This window comes from Mauremys mutica, chromosome 2 (assembly GCF_020497125.1).
Source record: "Mauremys mutica isolate MM-2020 ecotype Southern chromosome 2, ASM2049712v1, whole genome shotgun sequence".
NCBI classification, from domain to species: domain Eukaryota; kingdom Metazoa; phylum Chordata; order Testudines; family Geoemydidae; genus Mauremys; species Mauremys mutica.
Window position 1 is genome coordinate 295,111,564 of NC_059073.1, and position 9,911 is coordinate 295,121,474.

The following is a 9,911-nucleotide window of genomic DNA, read 5'->3' on the forward strand; positions in this document are numbered from 1 at the left end:
GCCCGGGGGCCTGGCCGGCCTGCCTAGCAGCGTACAGAGCTACAGTCTCACCTGTGTTTTCATTTTGTAAGTAAAAGTCCCTGTACAAACCAATGTGTTTCCATGGTGAGATTAAAATACCGCACAATGATGCACACGTCAGTGCAGCACTGAGGGCCGAGTACTGTAAGGTGCTGAGAGCCTTCTCCCGGGGACGTCACTGGGAGCTGAGAGCCCCGGGAGAGAACAGGCCCTGGGCACATCGGGTACAATCGCTAAATATTCGTACTCTGTGACCTGCCTGTTTGCGAGCAGGAGACGCTCTGGTGGAGATCAGAGACTGGCGGCTTCGAGGGGCGGCGCGTTGGGATTCTTGCCTGGAGAGTTTTCTACCGACATCTGAACCACTCTGCCATCCTGACCTGCTCTGAGCAAGTGGAGACAACGTGGTGATGCCAGCGCCTGCGCCCTGTCTACACTAGCACGCCCACGGGTGCTACTACCACTGCCACTGGCCTCAGCTGGCATTGGATCAGCTCCCCGACGGGCAGCTACGGCAGCCTGACCCCTCCCCCCTCCCGCACCCAAACGCTGGATGGGGCGAACTCAGGGCAAGAGTCTCCCCCCGGAGCCCCTTGTTGTGCCAGGGGTCGGGCTGTGATGCTCAGCTCCCCCTACAGGCACAGACCCAGGGGTGATGAATTATATACACTCGTGGTGCCCGGGCTCCAGCAATAGTCAGGGCCCGGGGGCCCGGCTCCACCAATGTTTGGGGCCGGGTCTCTGCCCCGGCCAGGGCCAGTGCAACCATTTAGGCAAACTAGGCGGCCGCCTGGGGCACCTAGTGGTTGGAGGCGCCTAAAAGTCCCCTCAGGCGAGGAGGTGGAGTGGAGGTGAGCTGGGTGGGGGGCGCACAGGGGAACCGCTCCCCACCCCAGCTCACCTCCACTCGGCCTCCTCCGCTGAGCACACAGCCCAGCTCTCAGTCTCCTCCCATCAGCGCCGCACGCCTGGGCGGGGAGGAGAATTAGCAGCGCCGGCGCTCAGTGGAGGTGAGCTGGGGGGGCTCCCCGGCTGGGGTTACCTGCCGTGGGGGGGAGTCTCCCCAGGCAGGGTTAGCTGCCGTGGTGGGGGGGGGAAGAGGAGGGAGGTCTCCCCAGGCAGGGTTAGCTGCTGTGGGGGGACAGGGGGAGTCTCCCTTGGTGGGGTTAGTTGCCGTGGGGGAACGGGGGGGGCAGAGGGGTTATCTGTCACAGTGGGGGGGTAGCTGCTGCGGGGGGGGCGGGGTTAGCTGGGTGGGGGGTGCAAGGTGGAAGTTTCGCCTAGGGCGCAAAACTTCCTTGCACCGGCCCTGGCCCCGGCCCCACCTGCCGCCCCCACGTGCCTCCCCCGAGTGTCCTCCCCCCGCCCTTTGCTGGCCCCGTGCACATCCCTGGCCCTGGAGCCTTCAGCTCACGCTGACTCTGCTCTGCCGGCTCCCAGCATCAACGGCTGATGCAGGGTCCTAGTGCCCCCCATTCCCTAATGGCAGGGCAGGCTGCCCTTATCCTGCCCTTCTGCCCCAGCCCTGAGCCTCTCCAATGCCCCAAACCCCTCAGCCCCAGCCAGAGCCCTCATCCCCCCACACCCTGATCCTCAGCCCCAGCCAGAGCCCTCATCCCCCCGCACCCTAATCCTCTGCCCCAGCCAGAGCCCTCACCCCCCGCACCCTGATCCTCAGCCCCAGCCAGAGCCCTCATCCCCCTGCACCCTAATCCTCAGCCCCAGCCAGAGCCCTCATCCCCCTGCACCCTAATCCTCAACCCCAGCCAGAGCCCTCATCCCTCCACACCTCAATCCTCAACCCCAGCCAGAGCCCTCGTCCCCCCACACCCTAATCCTCTGCCCCAGCCAGAGCCCTCATCGCCCTAAACCCTAATCCTCAGCCCCAGCCAGAGCCCTCATCCCCCTGCTCCCTAATCCTCAACCCCAGCCAGAGCCCTCATCCCCCTGCACCCGAATCCTCTGCCCCAGCCAGAGCCCTCATCCCCCCGCACCTCAATCCTCAGCCCCAGCCAGAGCCCTCATCCCCCCGCACCTCAATCCTCAACCCCAGCCAGAGCCCTCGTCCCCCCACACCCTTATCCTCAGCCCCAGCCAGAGCCCTCATCCCCCTGCACCCTAATCCTCTGCCCCAGCCAGAGCCCTCATCCCCCTGCACCCTAATCCTCTGCCCCAGCCAGAGCCCTCATCCCCCTGCACCCTAATCCTCAGCCCCAGCCAGAGCCCTCATCCCCCCGCACCTCAATCCTCAACCCCAGCCAGAGCCCTCTTCCGCCCGCACCTCAATCCTCAACCCCAGCCAGAGCCCTCGTCCCCCCACACCCTAATCCTCAGCCCCAGCCCTGAGCGCCCCCACATCATGAACCCCTCAGCCCCAGCTCCACCCCACATCCCAACCCTCTGCCCTAGCCCTGAGCCCCTCCCCCACCCCAAACCCCTCATCAGCCCTGCACAGCCCTGACCCCTGCACCCCTCCTATCCCCAAACTCCCTCCCAGAGCCTGCACCCCAGACCGCCTCCCCCACCCAAACTCCCTCCCAGAGCCTTAGGCAAGTGGGGAACGGAGTTGGGGGGGAGGTTCTGGGCACCAGCAAAATTTCTACAAACCTGCCACCCCTGCATAGACCTGGGGCAGAATCCAATCATTTGCTTGAACCTGGGAGTGTGTGTGTGGGGGGGTGATACAGGAGCCCGTATGGAGACCTCCCCCTCGGAGAAGAATAATGACCAGTTAACACCCATGGTACAGAGTAGGTTAGACACTGCGACACCCAGCAAAGCCGTCATTACCACGATCACTTTAGCTTCTTAAGAGTGTAAAAGTAATGAAAATGTTAATTGCCATAGAGACCAAATGTCTCTCTCCCACCGTCCACGTGCATAATTCTCACTATTGCACCTGGCTTCCAGCCATTAAGAAAACAAAACCCCACAGGTCTTTAAATACTAGCACCTCTGGTCAGATTCTGGTAAGGGCTTGGATTTTTCCGAGGTTTCTTTCTCCCTTCCTTCTACTTGCGCCAAGAGGTTAAAATAGTGATAACAACAAAAACATACACAAAACAAACACCACCAAGGTGACACAAGCCCCCCCCCCGAGTCACATCTCACCCTCAAAACAGAATTGTCTCATTATAAAGCCAGTGCAGCAAAGAATATTAATATCATGCTTCTGTAGTAAGCTTTGGACTTCTCGGGGGAGGGGTGTAACGCTGCATTTCTGTTTCACCATGTAACAATTTCATAAATTCATAAGAGCAGCCACACTGGGTCAGACCAAAGGTCCATTTAGCCCAGTGTCCTGTCTTCCGACAATGGCCAATGCCAGGTGCCCCAGAGGGAATGAACAGAACAGGTAATCCTCAAGTGATCCATCCCCTGTTGCCCATTCCTAGCTTCTGGCAAACAGAGGCCAGGGACACCATCCCTGCCCAGCCTGGCTAATAGCCATTGATGGACCTGTCCTCCATGAACTTAGCTAGTTCTTTTTTAAGCCCTGTTATAATCTTGGCCTTCATAACATCCCCTGGTGTTTCAGGAGGTGCTGCTTCTGGGTGAAGCGCTTCCCGCACTCCCTGCACAGGAGGGGCCGCTCCCCGGTGTGGATGCGCTGGTGCCGTGTCAGGTTGGGCTTCTGGTGGAAGCGCTTCCCGCACTCGGCACACGGGTGGGGCCGCTCCCTAGTGTGGATGCGCTGGTGCCGTGTCAGGTTGGGCTTCTGGCGGAAGCGCTTCCCGCACTCGGCACACGGGTGGGGCCGCTCCCTAGTGTGGATGCGCTGGTGGATGGTGAGGGCCGACCACCAGCTGAAGCTCTTCCCGCACTCGCTGCAGATGAACTGTCACCCCCCAGGGAAGGGTCTGTGTCCCGCGGGAAGCCAGGGAGTGTGGCTCCCATTGGACACTCTGTGGGCACTGGCCCCTGGGAAGCGCCGCTCCTCGGCCTAGGCCAGCTGGGGCCCGTTCAGGTCGATCTGCCCCACTGAGTGCTGTTCGTACCCAGGGCGGGCGTAGGCAGCGCTTCCCGGGTGGCCTCCCTGTTGGGCCAGGAGAGCCGGCTGCCAGCCCATGCCCAGCCCACGTCACTGCGGGGGAAAGGCCTGTGGCCCGGCATGCTCTGCGGAGGGGCAAGGAGACGCAGCGTGTGAGCCAGGCTCTGGCTGTGTTCGGTGCCTGCTGGCAGCCCTTCCCCCATGTGCCTGCGCCGGTGCGGCTGCAGTGCACCCCGGCTTTTGGAGCTCTGCCCGCCCGCCAGGCACCAGCAGGCCCCGTCTCCCTGGTGCATGCGCTGGTGCGTGAGGAGGTGCTGCTTCTGGCGGAAGCGCTTCCCGCACTCGGCACGCGGGTGGGGCCGTTCCCTGGTGTGGATCTGCTGTGGATGTTCAGAGACGACCCCCAGGTGAAGCTCTTCCCACACTCACAGCAGAGGAACTGCTGCCCCCTGGGCTGGGCTTTGAGCGGCCTCATGAGGGGCAGCTGCCAGCCAAAGCCGCTGCTGCCCTCAGCCCACACCAGCACCTTGTCTCCCAGTGGGACCCATTGGTGCTTCTTCCACGTTCCCGTCTCCTTGAAGATCTTCTTGTCCCTGGCATGGGACCGCTGGTGCACTGTGAGCATTACGGGGTGGCGGAAGCTCTGCTGGCACTCGGGGCACGCATGCCCCCTCTTGCGGGCGTGGGTTCTCTGGTGCGTGAGGAGGTGCTGCTTCTGGGTGAAGCGCTTCCCGCACCTGCTGCATTTGTACGGCTTCTCGCTGGTGTGGGTCCATCTGTGGATGTTGAGGGACGACCAGCAGCTAAACCCCTTGCCACACTCGCTGCTTACGAAGTGTCCCTCGGCTGGGTGCATCCTGCACCTGGACCTCTGAGCGACCTCATCCTGGCAGCTCTCCCCTGGCCCGGCGGGGGCACTGAACATCCATTCTCTTGTCCCCTTCCCGGTGCCCTCTGTGACCTTACAGACACCTCGGTCCCCAGTGCCCTCCTCCACCAGCCTGGCTCCCACAGGCGTCTTCTGATTCCCCGTCACTCTACACTGGTTTGTGCAATTCCTCCTTCTGTCAGGACACTGGAAAATAGTCTCCTTTTCTGGGAGCATCTCCTGGGCTTCTGCCTTCTCCACATGGTCCTCACGTTGCTTCTCTTTCTTGATGTTGTTCACAGGCAGAACTTCTGTGATATTAAAGAAAGAGAGAACGAGATCCAGACATTACTGCAGATGCTGGTAACAAAGGAAAACTCCACTGAGCACTTACTCTTCTGAATATTCACTGAGGTGGAGAAATGGCCCAAAGTGTCCCAAATCCCCTTCTTTTCTTGACACTGCCTCGTCACTAGCGCAGGGCACCGTGGCGTCTGGGGTAAGGGGAATGCAGACACCTTTCTGGACGGGTGGGAGGGATTTTTAAGGCAATCTGGAGCATTTTAGCTCTTGGTCTCTGGTTCTCTGCAGCCCAGTCCTGGTGCAAGCTGTGATGTGGAAGTTGTTTGACAGCCTGTGTGAAAGGAGCTGAGGGTTGGACAGGTCTCCACATTCAGTCACACATGCCCCCCCCCCCCCCGAGCAGCGTAGAGACACGATTCAGTCACACACGCCCCCCCCTCGAGCGGCGTAGAGACGCGATTCAGTCACACGCGCCCCCCCCCGAGCGGCGTAGAGACGCGATTCAGTCACACGCGCTCCCCCCTCGAGCGGCGTAGAGACGTGATTCAGTTCCCACCCCCCCAGCAGCGTAGAGACGCACTCGATATAACTTTGTGGACGCAGACACGGCATTGCTTACATCCACTGTTGCTGGCCTCCGGGAGCCGCCCACAATGCCCCACACTGACAATACAATTGATACATGTGCTCCCGCTGGGGACACGCCTGCCGACACAAGGAGCAGCGTGTGCACACGCACAAGCGATGTAATAACTGCAGTGCCTGTGTGCCATGTAAGTTAGGGCGACATCATTTTGTAATGTAGACGTGGCCGAGGCAATGGCAGTATCGCTCTTCTGGGATTTGCAGTAATTCCCCCTCGCTGAGTTTAGGTCGGTAACCATCCTCCGTGGAGCCAGAGGGCAGTCCTCAGCTCCGGAGATACAGAGAACAGATGCCTGTGAATGGTCCGTGTCTCCCTCCCAGCACCGCTCAGTAGAATAGGCCATGGAGCTTTCCACGCGGCCGAGGGATCCCTTCCGGCCCAGCATCCCGGGAGCACGTGCTGTACGTTGGGCTGTTTACAAGCTGGACAGTTAAATGCGGGAAAGGGATTGTTTGCAAAGTGCTGTTTCCAAGACTAAAGCCGAGCTGAAGTATTTTAGAGGCAGCTTATATCTATCGGCCTTTATTATTGTTCAATATGTATATTACAGTAGCAGCCAAAAGTCCAAGCAGGTTCCCTGCCCTGGAGAGCTGTCTGCTAAATGACTCGCCCTGTGGCCCCAAGCTGTGGTCCTGGGTGGCGACGGGGGCGACAGTGGCACCGGATTGGACAGCAGGATGGTAGACAGGGAGTCCTGAGTTCTGGCCCCTGGTCTGACACGACTCTCCCGTGGCCCCAGTGGGGATTCTCTAGGCACTTTGTGGAGGATCTGGCTGCTCAGCAAGCAAAGGGACATGTGACCTAGATGAAATCACTACAAGGTGGGTGCACAACTGGTTGAAAGATCGGACTCAAAGTGCAGTTATCAATGGTTTGCTGCCAAATTGGGAGGGTGTATCTGGTGGGGTCCGGTACCTTCACAAGACCAAGCTTCCTCTCTGCCTCTAGCATAGCATGTGGCAGTGAGTTCCACAGGTTCATTATGCACTGTATAAAAATGTCCTTTTATTCCCTTTCAGTTTCATGGGGGGGTCCCCTTGTTCTCCTGTCACAGGAAAGTGTGAATGGGATTCACCTTCTCTGGACCAGTCGTTATTTTGCGCATCTCTAGCGCCTTCCCTCTCGTGACTCCTCTGGAAACTGGTCTAATCGTACCAAGCCCTCTAGCCATTTTCACTGCCCATCTTGGAGTCCAGCTGCTTCAGCTCTTTCTTGCTATCTCACTTACCCCCCCCCCATGTTTTCTGTCACCTCTGATGACCCCCTTTTTCTCCTCCTTGATATTTATTCTCATCACCCAAATCCTCAGGTCAGTGCCTCTTTGCAGTGAAACCTGGGGCTCCCACCAGCCCGAACCTTTCTCCCTCTCCTGGATTCCCCCTCTGCCTTACAGTCCCCCCGTCTGGAATCAGCTCCCCGTGGACTCCCCTAAGCTGACCGGTCACCAATAGTAATAGCACATGCAATACCCGTCTCCCGCCCACGCCGCTTTCCTGACATGCTGTAGCTAAGCAAACCTGTCCCCTGCCTGGCGGCTTGTCTTACCCTGCGTATGTAAAGGCTCCTTTTCATCGCGCAGCGGGCGAGACCCTGGGGAAAAGGGGCTGCAGCGTCATACAGCGACCCTCTATTTCACGGTTCAGCTCAGGTTCCGGAGCAGATGATTTACTCCAACCCCCACAGCAGGGGGGGTTCCTCTGCTCTCCAGCAGTTACCAAGGGAAGTAAAGTTTCAATAATCTCCATCGTTCACACCTGTTTCCCTCCACTTCTGCTTCAATCCAAACCCTGCTCTGCCCACGCAGAGATGCACAGACACCAGTGTACTGGCCACCGCACCCAAATGCAGCCGGCGCTGTGGCCCGACCTGGGAGAGCCCCTGGAGCCTGTCGCCTGCCCTTGTGGCCCTGGAGCCAGGGGCTGGTTTCCTCTTCTCCTGCCCCAGTTTTAATCTGTAAAAGCAGCAAAGAATCCTGTGGCACCTTATAGACTAACAGACATTTTGGAGCATGAGCTTTCGGGGGTGAATGCCCACTTCTTCGGATGCATGTTAGTCTATAAGGTGCCACAGGACTCTTTGCTGCTTTTACAGATCCAGACTAACATGGCTACCCCTCTGAATTTTAATCTGGTTGCTCAGGAGGCAGCCTGGCCTCCGCCCCCTTCCCAGGGGAGTGGGACCGACCCCGCCCAACGCTCCCTATTTGCACAGACGTTTCCAAGTGGAGGGGAGCTCATGGGAAGGTTTGGCGACCCCACAAGGACATCAGCCACTGAGCTCCGCAAGCCAGGCCACCCGGGGAGCCTGCCCGAGGGGGGCAAAGCTCTGCTCCTGCCTGTGCAATGCAGAATTCATGCAACAGCAGATGCAGGGATCCCATCAGGCAGAGGAGATTATATAGAGAGATGCAGACCCCCCAGATCTACATACACCCCACCCCACTCGCATTGCTGGAGACGGGCTCCGAAGAGTATCCCAGAAAGAGAGAGAGAGAAAATACCTTTGGAGCTAAAGGGGGAAACCCTCAGGGCCTGGGCCCAGTTACTGTTTTCCTGGCTGACAACTGAGTCCTGCCTGTATAGAATCTGAGGGTTGGAAGGGACCTCAGGAGGTATCTAGTCCAACCCCCTGCTCAAAGCAGGACCAAACCCAACTAAATCATCCCAGCCAGGGCTTTGTCAAGCCTGACCTTAAAAACCTCTAAGGAAGGAGATTCCACCACCTCCCTAGGTAACCCATTCCAGTGCTTGGGGGAGGGATAGCTCAGTGGTTTGAGCATTGGCCTGCTAAACCCAGGGTTGTGAGTTCAATCCTTGAGAAGGCCACTTAGGGATCTGGGCCAAAAATTGGTCCTGCTAGTGAAGGCAGGGGGCTGGACTCAATGACCTTTCAAGGTCCCTTCCAGTTCTAGGAGATTGGTATATCTCCAATTATTACCTTCCCCACCTTACTAGTGAAAAAGTTTTTCCTAATGTCCAACCTAAACCTCCCCCTCTGCAACTTGAGACCATTGCTCCTTGTTCTGTCATCTTCTACCACTGAGAACAGTCTAGATCCATCCTCTTTGGAACCCCCTTTCAGGTAGTTGAAAGCAGCTATCAAATCCCCCCTCATTCTTCTCTTCTGCAGGCTAAACAATCCCAGGTCCCTCAGCCTCTCCTCATAAGTCATGTGCTCCAGCCCCCTAATCATTTTTGTTGCCCTCCGCTGGACTCTCTCCAATTTTTCCCACATCCTTCTTGTAGTGTGGGGCCCAATCCGGGACACAGTTCTCCAGATGAGGCCCCACCAATGCTGAATAGAGGGGAATGATCACATCCCTCGATCTGCTGGAAATGCCCCTACTTATACAGCCCAAAATGCCATTAGCCTTCTTGGCAACAAGGGCACACTGTTGACTCATATTCAGCTTTTCGTCCACTGTAACCCCTAGGTCCTTTTCTGCAGAACTGCTGCCCAGCCATTCGGTCCCTAGTCTGTAGCAGTGCATGGGATTCTTCCGTCCTAAGTGCAGGACTCTGCACTTGTCCTTGTTGAACCTCATCATATTTCTTTTGGCCCAATCCTCTTGGCCCAGGGTTGGCTGGGGGCCCTGACAATCCAAAGGGCCAGAGCAATGCAAAGGTTTGCTCTGGGTGGGAAATAAAGGCAGGAGGGGTTGAGGGTAGCGGGAAGGCAGATGCGATTGGCTCCTTTTCTCAGATGACCCAAACCCTCCTATTGCAGGGGCCGGTGGGAGGCGAGGGGGCTGACAGCTCTGAGGAAGGGCTGTGTTCTCAGGGCCCAATAGCCAGTGGGTTCCCCAGCTCCCTGGCCAGCCACAGCACTGGGAAGTGATTGAATTAACCCCAGTGTCTCCAGGAGCAAACAGGGCTCAGCTGGGCATGGAGAGGAGCGCCCAGCCCTGCTGGTGTTGGCTCGGGATACCAGCTCCAGCACTGAGACACTAGTCATTGTACCCAGTGTACAGCACCGTGCACATCTGCAGCTCGGTGACTGTGTGTCATGCGGCAGCATCGCAGGTAGCTAAAATGGCCAGTTCTCGAGCAACAAGGTGGGGGAGGTCATGTCGTTTAGTGCGC